A 9,950-nucleotide genomic window follows, 5' to 3' on the forward strand; every position below is an offset into this window, starting at 1 on the left:
GGGCGGACCCCACTAGCGAGCTCGTGGAGGAATGTCGGAGGACGTGGAACTAGTGCAAAATGAGAGAATGACTGCTGTCATCAGCAAGTCGCACTTCCGTAGGAGCTCCGTGAGTCTACTGCTTCTCTCACTTTAATCATATATTCGAGCACAGAATATTCGGATCGAGTGCCGAATTCTCTTACCTCCTTTCACCCAAATTAATCTACAAAGCATTCTTTCTCTTTGCCACCACTTACTCCTCTTGAAATTTCGTTCCAATTTCTTTACTTATAATTGAAATTAGGAAGAGGCATGTTTCTGACATATTTCGTCTACAAGAACAATTTCAAATTGATAATTAAATTGACTACGACCGAGCTCGATAGCTGCAGTCGCTTAATTGCGGCCAGTATCCAGTATTCGGGAGATAGTGGGTTCGAACCCCACTGTCGGCAGCCCTGAAGATGGTTTTTCCGTGGTTTCCCATTTTCACACCAGGCAAATGCTGGGCTGTACCTAATTAAGGCCACGGCCTCTTCCTTCCCACTCCTAGCTCCTTCCCGTCCCATAGTTGCCATAAGGCCTGTCTGTGTCGGTGCGACGTAAAGCAACTTGCAAAAAAAAAAAAATTACTACGAATAGGAATTCCTTTTACCAGGAAAACGGATTTGAATAATCTGATCAGGATAATAGGACTACCAAAAAAATGTAACTCCATTTTCAGATGCACGACCCACGAGCAACTATTCTCCCTGTCCGGCTAAAATAAGCAGTGTGTATGACAAGTGCAATACAAGAGGAGATAGCCGTGTAGGAGTACATTTAAATAGATTTATACTGTTCATATGTCTTGTTAGGCTTTAACTTCCAGGACCCCCTACCGAGCATGTTTACTGCACAAAGTTTGAAACAATATTTAAGTTGATTGTGCTGATTTGTTATTTCCGCTGTTTTGTCCAGAACCTGTTGAAGCCTGTGAATTAAGTAATTGTTGAATTATTTAAAATATTACTTATAGAGTGTTACTTGTAGGAGAAATACAGGTTTAGTAAGGTTTCCTCATCTCTGAGGTTTTTAGAAAGGTACAGCATACGTCGTATTATTATTATAAGGAGCATCTTCAGGATATTTTTTGTATAGTCTACATTTTATCTAATAGCATTTTGTTTTCACCACTGATATTTTTGTCGCTGTGGGAGGTACTTTAAGGTTGATCGCCATTTGGATCTTACAATAGAGAATAGTAATTTTCTTTCTTTTTAATTTCTGAGGGCAAGTGCACTGAATAATGCATTCTTGATCTATGCGTCTCCCTGCTTTCCAGTAGCGGTCACATTCAATCTTGCCTTGATGCGTCTCCTTGCTTTCCAGCAGCGGTTACATTCAATCTTGCCTGAATAACAGATTTGGAGATTTACAGATGTTCTCCGTCCATCGTCTCCTGATGGCTGCAAATCTTACAGTACGACTCAGCAAGGAGATGTTGCCCTAGGCAGTCACGTCTGACACTCGGACTAAACTCAGCCAACTGCCACTCTTAGTGGCCAGTCTGGAATGTTGAAGATCCCTTTTATTCATATTCCTTTTTCCACTTCATTCATCAATTCATTCCTGTTCTAAAGTCTACATCCTGTGGATTTTTGTAAACTCGAATATCCCACTCTCCTTCTGATGGGGTTGGAACACTTGCATGAAGCCTTCACTTCTACCTGTCCGACTCGTTGGCTGATTGGTCAGCGTACTGGCCTTCGGTTCAGAGGGTCCCGGGTTCGATTCCCGGCCGGGTCGAGGAATTTAATCTTCATTGGTTTATTCCAATGACTCGGGGTCTGGGTGTTAGTGCTGCCTCACGTTACACATAGCACTACCTCCACCACAATAACACGCCTACACATGGCAGGTGCTGTCCACCCTCATCGGGGGAAGTATGCCTTACGAGGGATGCAGCCGACTAGAAATAGCCATACGAACTTATTATTATTGCCTCTACCTAACAGAAATTGGGGATTCTGAAATAGAATGGCGACATTTGCACGGAGGCGTTGCTTTTACATCACATCGACACATATAGGTATTATGGAGACGTTGGGACAGGAAAGGGCTAGGAGTAGGAAGGAGTCAGCCGTGGCCTTAATGAAGGTACAGCCCCAGCATTTTCCTGGTGTGAAAAATGGTAAACCACGGAAAACAATCTTCAGGGCTGTTGACAGTGGGATTCGAACCCTCTATCTCCCGAATAATGGATACTGACCGCACTTAAGCGACTGCACCTTCGAACTCGGTCCACGGGGAGGTTGCCTCGTTGCGCTCCCCATAGATATTTTGTTTAGTTTATGTAAGTTTGTCATTTTTTCTTTCTTAATGCTGATCCAGAATTACATAATTATCCAGCGATGTTTCATTTTCAAGTTTTTCTTTCTTAATTCTCATTCAGAATATATTCTATATAATTACGATATTTATATTATTTACTATTCCAGGAATATTCCAGTTATAGTTTCACTTCAGTTTCTGAGCGTAAGCCAAGGAACAAGGAATTGATCTTCGTTTGCCATCAGTTTGAAGTTTCTAAGGAATTTGAAATCATTTCATCTTTCTTCACTGCTGATTTATTCCTTTTTTTTCTCATCGATATTCAAAACTAACCTGTCGAAATGGGGACCATAGTACTTTGCGTCACCTCAAAGAGCCTTGATCAGTGAATATATACTCGGGTGCGCTGTGGAATTTAAACTGTTTATTCTTTGGATCCAGCCTTCAGAAACGGTATTGGTCCGGTGTCGCCTTCCTCAACAAATCCACATATTCCTTGCATATGTTCGTTATGCAGCAATTGATCGACAACATAGTCGTCAAACACCTGTAGATTCTGTTCTTTCAGGCGTGCTCTTCTGAACACATAATCAACCAACATCAGTCATTTCTAGGGGAGCATGCGCTGGCGCTGAACACATTCGAATGTGAAGTCGAATTCCTTCGTTTTCGCTGCACGCAGTCACAAGGCTCAATCTTATACTTTCCACCACAGACACTGATTAAAATGGTAGTCAGTAGCGGCGATTGGGAATTAAAAGCGGGGGGGGGGGGCAAAAATGTATAGACAACAAAAAGTACATGGGTTAGCGGGATATAGCGGGCGGCGGGGGGGGGGGGGGAAGACGGCGTGATGTATGATTGTAAACTGAAAAAAATAACCTCCAAAGTGGGAATTATGCATGCTCTCTGAGCTAATTTCCACAGAGAGGTAAATGTTTTACCAACTTAAGTGTGACAATAATTTGAGATTCTGATTCAATAATAGACTATACAATAAAAATTTCACCAAAGGAACAATATATACATCTATTACAATTAAATAGAAGTACGGCGTGATTATGCTATTAAAATCATTTAGTATTTGACTAGGCCTATACACTAAGAAACTAATAGACAGTAAAGAGACTGCTAGACGGACGAATGTGCGCGGCAAGTCGGTGAATCATACCTCATTGTCCATGATCTTGGTAAAAAAAAATATACCCCTGATACCTTCTCACAGCATATGCAAAGTCCCCACTACTTGCTGTGGCGCTATGCAAATCAGTTAGCCGCGACGAGTGACATTTTGTGCGTATTTCCGCTAACAATTAACGAAAATAAAGTAAAGAATTAGCTGATAAGAAAACAGGGCTTGTATAAAGTGCTTTTATAAAAAAAAGTTACTCATATATTTCTAGATTCAGACGGCTAAAATGGAATAATTTTTTCTGCACAAATTAGGGGGGGGGGGGAACTACCCCCCCCCCCCCCCTCGCCTCCCTTTATCGCCGCTACTGATGGTAGTTACAACCAAAAATCTCATCCTCAGGAAATAGCCATCGTTCAATCAGCTACAACACTATTTCAAAGTCTATAATAAGTATAACAGGGTCGCATCCTGGTACGTTGTTTTTAACAGCTTTGAAGAAGTGATTATGTGGTTTTTTTTGTAACAGTGCGTAGACAGCTGGCATCGTGGTGGTTTCTTCCCAAAATCTTCCAAGATCGACATGAACGATAAATAACTGAGCAAACTGCTTGCTTAAATGTTTGGAAGTTCCGTCGACGAAGAATGAAGAACAACTTGATAAAGCAGATTTACCTTCACTTCTGGAAACACTAGTATTCTGTCTTTTGGCCCCCTGTTGTTGTCTTCAAGTAGGAATTTTTCAGCATAGTTCATGGCTATGCGGTTTTCCCGTAGTATTACTGTTTCAGAATAGATCGGTTCTTTTGTAGGTCCCAATCTTTTCCGCTGGATGCGACGTAATGACTGTCTGGCACTTCTGCTTATAATGGCAGTGGTGTCACAAGGTCACAGCTTCAATTGATGAGCTAGCCTGCTTCCTTGGTGTAGTTGAAATATGTCTGTTTCCCTTGTCCTTTTTAAAATACTTTCTCTCACTTCATTCGCCGCTTCATCCGAAATGCAAACATCACTTGACTCGCCAAAAATGGTATTCTTGTTGTTATTTTTCCTTTATATTTATTTTTCTTGAAATCCACGCACTGCCAATAAGTCAGTTGATCTTTATTGGTATAGTCCGCAATTTACCGATGTCGGTTGTAAATCAATAATAGCTTTGCCCTGATGGTCTCGGTAAACTCCATAACTGCAGAACAATTATATATCATCAGTTCAACGTGGAACACTAGTTGTCATATTGTAGCAATGGACTCTACTTAGTGGGTGGACCTTCCTCTCCCCTTCTTCAGCATTCCAACATTTCTAGGTTCTCCGTGCAAGTGTTACTGTTTGAAAAACCCATGCTTAGTAATTTCCTGGATTGTTTGACGTTCCTTACAAATGCAACACATTCCATATCCATACAAGTAATTGACTCTCCGTGCAAGTAACAACTTTCCTTCTGATTTCCTCCGGAGACTTATTCCTTGTCACCTTGTCTTCCCTAAGACTTTACCTTCGACAATATTAGCGATGAAGATGTTATGTCTAATGACACATCCAGTAAAATTAATTTTCCTGCTTTCCTTTTTCTTTTAACAACTGTCCTCCTTTACTTCTGGATTGCAGATGCCTCACACAGGTGGAAGGCGGCATGATTGCAACAAGGAGGAAGATATTCGACAAGCCATGGCCTCCTAATAGCCCTGACCTAACCCCTCCAGATTTTTTTGTATGGGGCTACGTCAAGTCGACAGTGTACGTACGAAGACCACAGAATGTGGCTGACCTACGGAGGGAGATTGTAGCGGCCTTTCAGCAAATCACTCCAGAAATGGTGCATACCACGTGGCGCAACATGGATTCGAGGTATCGTTTGTGGACATGTTGAGTGCTAATGTGCTGTGACACGAACTCCAGACTCTCCTTAACATGTATGTACCATTAACAAGCAATAAATGTGCATAGTTTCTTGTGTATAGCGTTTTACTTTTCTGACATCCCAAACGGATGACCCTGTAATTTTAGTTCAGGTGGGTCACAGAAAAAGCCTTGGCTGGCCAGATGGGGTAACCGGGCTACAGTTTGGAGTGGTATTACTTTACATAAACGCATTCTAACCATGTGTATATGGTGCTGCTTAATTTTGTAAATATATTCTATACCTCACCCTGCACTACACAACACTACACTTCACAAATCTAACAAAAATGCACTATTTAACACAGTTTAACACCCACTGAGACTTCAATAATGCAACTGCACGGGAACGATTGAGGCACTCACAGGAGTTGTTCTAGCTCGTTAACAGCACCTCTGCCATTTACAGTTACCGTAACGAATTTCTTCATGGATACATTAAAAAAATATAACATGATCCTTATTTTTTTAAAGCGAAAAAGTATCATTTTACTCAATACCACCTGCATTCAAATGAAACTAATTTCAACATTTTCTGACTTGAAGGGTTATACTGTTTAATCGGCAACCAACCTTCCAACCTTCTGTCCCTCTTCCTCGGCCTATCCTCACTTCACTACGTCTGAAGCTTCCTTAGACTCAACTACCTTAACTGAAATAATAGTTTCTAATTTTTTTTAAAGTACTAAGAATAATACAAAATTGTATTTAACTTTGTAGGAGGGAGAGGTAGAACCACTCAAGGAACTGAAATGAGTGTCCGAGGACAAGTTCGGCTCGTTAGATGCAGGTCGTTTGATTTGACTCCCGCAGGTGACCTGCGCTTTGTGATGAGGATGAAATGATGATGAAGACGACACACACACACCCAGCCCCCGTGTCATCGAAATTAACCACTTATGGTTAAAATTCCCGACCCCGCCGGGAATCGAACCCGGGACTCCTGTGGCCAAAGGCCAGCACGCTAACCATTGGAGACATGGAGCCGGACTCAAGGAAGTGAATTACAAAGTAACGGACACTCCCACCAGCCACCAGCAGTGAAAGATGTTTCTTCCGGTGAACGCTGGTTGGTAAACCTGGCCTTCACCATCACAGATCAACCTATTACTTCATAATACCGGAGGCATGGAAACAGACAGGCTTCGCTCAAGGGTTTCACTTCTCTGAACTAGCTGCCTTCGAGATCTGAGCTGTGTATCGCCAAGTTGCAAACAGAAAAGATTGGTGACCTAGATACAAGCTGAATCACTTTACAGAAGTCTCGCGAGGGCTTGACCATGTGACAACCATATCCGTGACCTTTGGATGCCATTGACCTCGGCTAGAAGAGGTTTGGCCGCATTCTGTGGCTGCGGGAAGCCAGTCTGTCGCACCACGACTCTACTAATCTCCTGTCGTGAGCTATACACAAACTCTTTCTGCAAGGACGTCGTATAACATTTAAAGATAAGCTTTTCACAATATGTTTGTAAAAACCAAAGGTGATCGATGAGGTGACAGTTTCGTAACAGCGGAGCTTTACGGACCGCGGAACACAAATCTGAATAAAGTCTAAAATTATGCAACAGTTAATAAATAGTTATTCACAATGGAAGTTTTCTCCACGGAAAATTGAGATTAACACAACATTATTCCAATAGAAGAGAATGTATTGATTCAATAAGTATGTTACATAAAATAGATATCATTAAAGAAAATAATGCCATAAATCCTGACGGCTCGGGGAAAGCGTAAGCCATGAAATGGCAAAGTAACTCCCCCCATGGCACTACAGCCCTTGAAGGGCCTTGGCCTACCAAGCGACCGCTGCTCAGTCCGAAGGCCCTGCAGATTCCGAGGTGTCGTGTGGTCAGCAGACGAATCCTCTCGGCCGTTATTCTTGGTTTTCGAGACCGGGGCCGCTATCTCACCGTCAGATAGCTCCTGAATTCTAATCACGTAGGCTGAGTGTACCTAGAGCCAGCCCTCAGGTCCAGGTAAAAAACCCTGACCTGGCCGGGAATCGAACCCGGGGCCTGCGGGTGAGAGGCAGGCACGCTACCCCTACACACCACGGGGCCGCCTAATGGCAAAGTAAGTCCATATTATTGTAGGTGCAGTGCTGACTCCTGATCTTGTTATTATGTGTTCGATGGAACTTTGGAAAGAGTGAACTAGTAACAGCTAGACCTTTAATATATGCCCACAAATAAAATCTATATCTGAGTTTTCAGACCCTTTTTAGTGAAATTGAAGCAACAATGAGTTTTATTGATTGTTGATGACGCTTATGGGCTAAATTATTTAAATCTCCCACACCATCACAGTTAAAAAATATTGTTTATATTTACATAACAATAAAACATTATCAACAGAACAATTTAAATTTCTACACCACTTGTCGCCGGTATTTCCGGATGCTTACCAAAAGGAAAATTACTGTTTCGCCACCTGTTTCACGAAACTGAATGAGATTGTGTACAACGGTGAAGGTCGCTCATTAGAAATAAGTTCTTTTCCTCTTGACAGCGCAAAAACTAAATGTTTAACTCTTCAATTTCACAGTCACGAGGTTTATTTACTAGATTTTCATTACGTTTTGATATATTTGCATTACAGGCCATTTTTATCACACTATCCTGCACGAAATACATTCATTTTCCTTCACGATACTCCCTTGCAGAACGGAAAAATACAGGCTGTTGGACGTGCCCTCACATCCTCACAGCCAAAATATTCCAGATCTCTCCCCCCTAACCCGCACTACCCACCTTTTACACGTCATCGTTGAGGAGAGGTAAGCTCATACATTCAGTTAACAAATGGCTCAGAATATCACCACTAACTCTCTCTCTCTCCTTTGTGCGCTTTCCTGTAAGACTGATTTGTACTTCCCTTTTAAAAAAATTGTAACAATGAATGCTAATAAACATTTATGTCGATAAATCGATCTTATATGCAATAATTGCCACTGCCGAGGTGTGTTCTACAGTTTGGTATTGAAAGTAATTGTAAAAGTGCCATGTACTCATTGTACATTGTACAATATTAAAACCTTTGCAGTTTCGAAATAAGTTTAATTTAATTTATTTTTAATTTAATTTAAGATAACAATGTAATGTAATTAATATTCCAAAATCAGTTTTTTAGAGAGTAAAGGCAGTGCTCTGTTAATGTGTGAAATATTAAATCTCCTGTACTGAAAAGTTGAGTGTTTTGACTTACACTATTATTTTTTTGCTAGTTGCTTTACATCGCATCGACACAGATAGGTCTTAAGGCGACGATGGGATAGGAAAGGGGTAGGAGTGGGAGGGAAGCGGCCATGGCCTTAAGGTACAGCCCCAGAATTTGCCTGGTGTGAAAATGAGAAACCACGGAAAACCATCTTCAGGGATGCCGACAGTGGGGTTCGAACCCACTATCTCCCGGATTCAAGCTCACAGCTGCGCGCCCCTAACCGCACGGCCAACTCACCCGGTACACTATTTTTCCCGAGCAGCAAAGAAATTACGTACACGTACTGAGAATAACATGTGGGGCCCTAATTACGATGTACAAAACTCATTAACTTCAATGTATTCTTTCACTAAGTGAAAAATAAGTCCTGAATGTACTGAATGGTAATTCCTATACATCCGTCGGCAATTTATTAAACATTTTAAACTAGGCAATGAAATTGCTTGAAACTCTCTTTTGTAGCCTATAAAGGTACATCAACTCACTAACTGACTGGTGAACATCACTTCTTAGTTTGATTTTATCGGTTCGCCGATATACCTTCAGAAGTGCATTATAATCATGTGTGCCACAACGTTCATGATTCATATATTCAATTTGTCTGAATACGGGAACCTTCCCGGCTTTTCGGATGATGCTCTAGTGACCCCTGTTTCAAAAAATGTCTCATAAAATTCTCCATCAGATTACCGCCTATGTCAATACTCCGCCAGTTGCGAAGGCACTTGAATGGCTATTACACGAGCAACTAACCGAATATCTCACAATTCATTTATATACAACACACCATACTAAAAACCTCCACAGAAACACGCAATATTCCATAAAAGGTTGGAGTCAGGAAAGACCTCCGGCCGCAAAATTGAGCTGTATCCATACAAAGTGCCGCCCCCAGGTAATCGGGAAAAGACCTGAAAGTATAAGAAGACGGTTTACCACTGTAGCTGGGTGTAAGACTAGTTCATTTAATCGAGGGCCTTCTTACTCGGTCATGCAGGTCTCTAAGAGTTTTAGACTGATGACAGTCTAACAAACTGAGGCCGCTAAAATCGTCATAGCAACACTTTATTGGACGGTTGAACAAAATGAGTCATGTAACAAATTAATACAAGCTAACATGGAGCACCACCTCCCTCTTTGAGCACAGTGTATTCGATTTCGGTTAGCCGGTGAGAATTTGCTGGTAGAAACTGCGATTCAATTCTCCTGGCCTTGTCCGAAATGTATTTTGGGTTATTGCATCACTCATTTAAGAAATACTGAAGAATAATTTTGATAAACAAACTGATTCCCATGTACTGTGCATAGAAATGTGCCTCATTTTAAATGCGCAACAGATGTGTGAAAAATTGACTTTTACTTTTAAAACTTCATAGAATTGAGAGATCTTTTAGTAAAATGT

This window comes from Anabrus simplex, chromosome 1, assembly GCF_040414725.1.
Source record: "Anabrus simplex isolate iqAnaSimp1 chromosome 1, ASM4041472v1, whole genome shotgun sequence".
In the NCBI taxonomy this organism is placed as follows: Eukaryota; Metazoa; Arthropoda; class Insecta; order Orthoptera; family Tettigoniidae; genus Anabrus; species Anabrus simplex.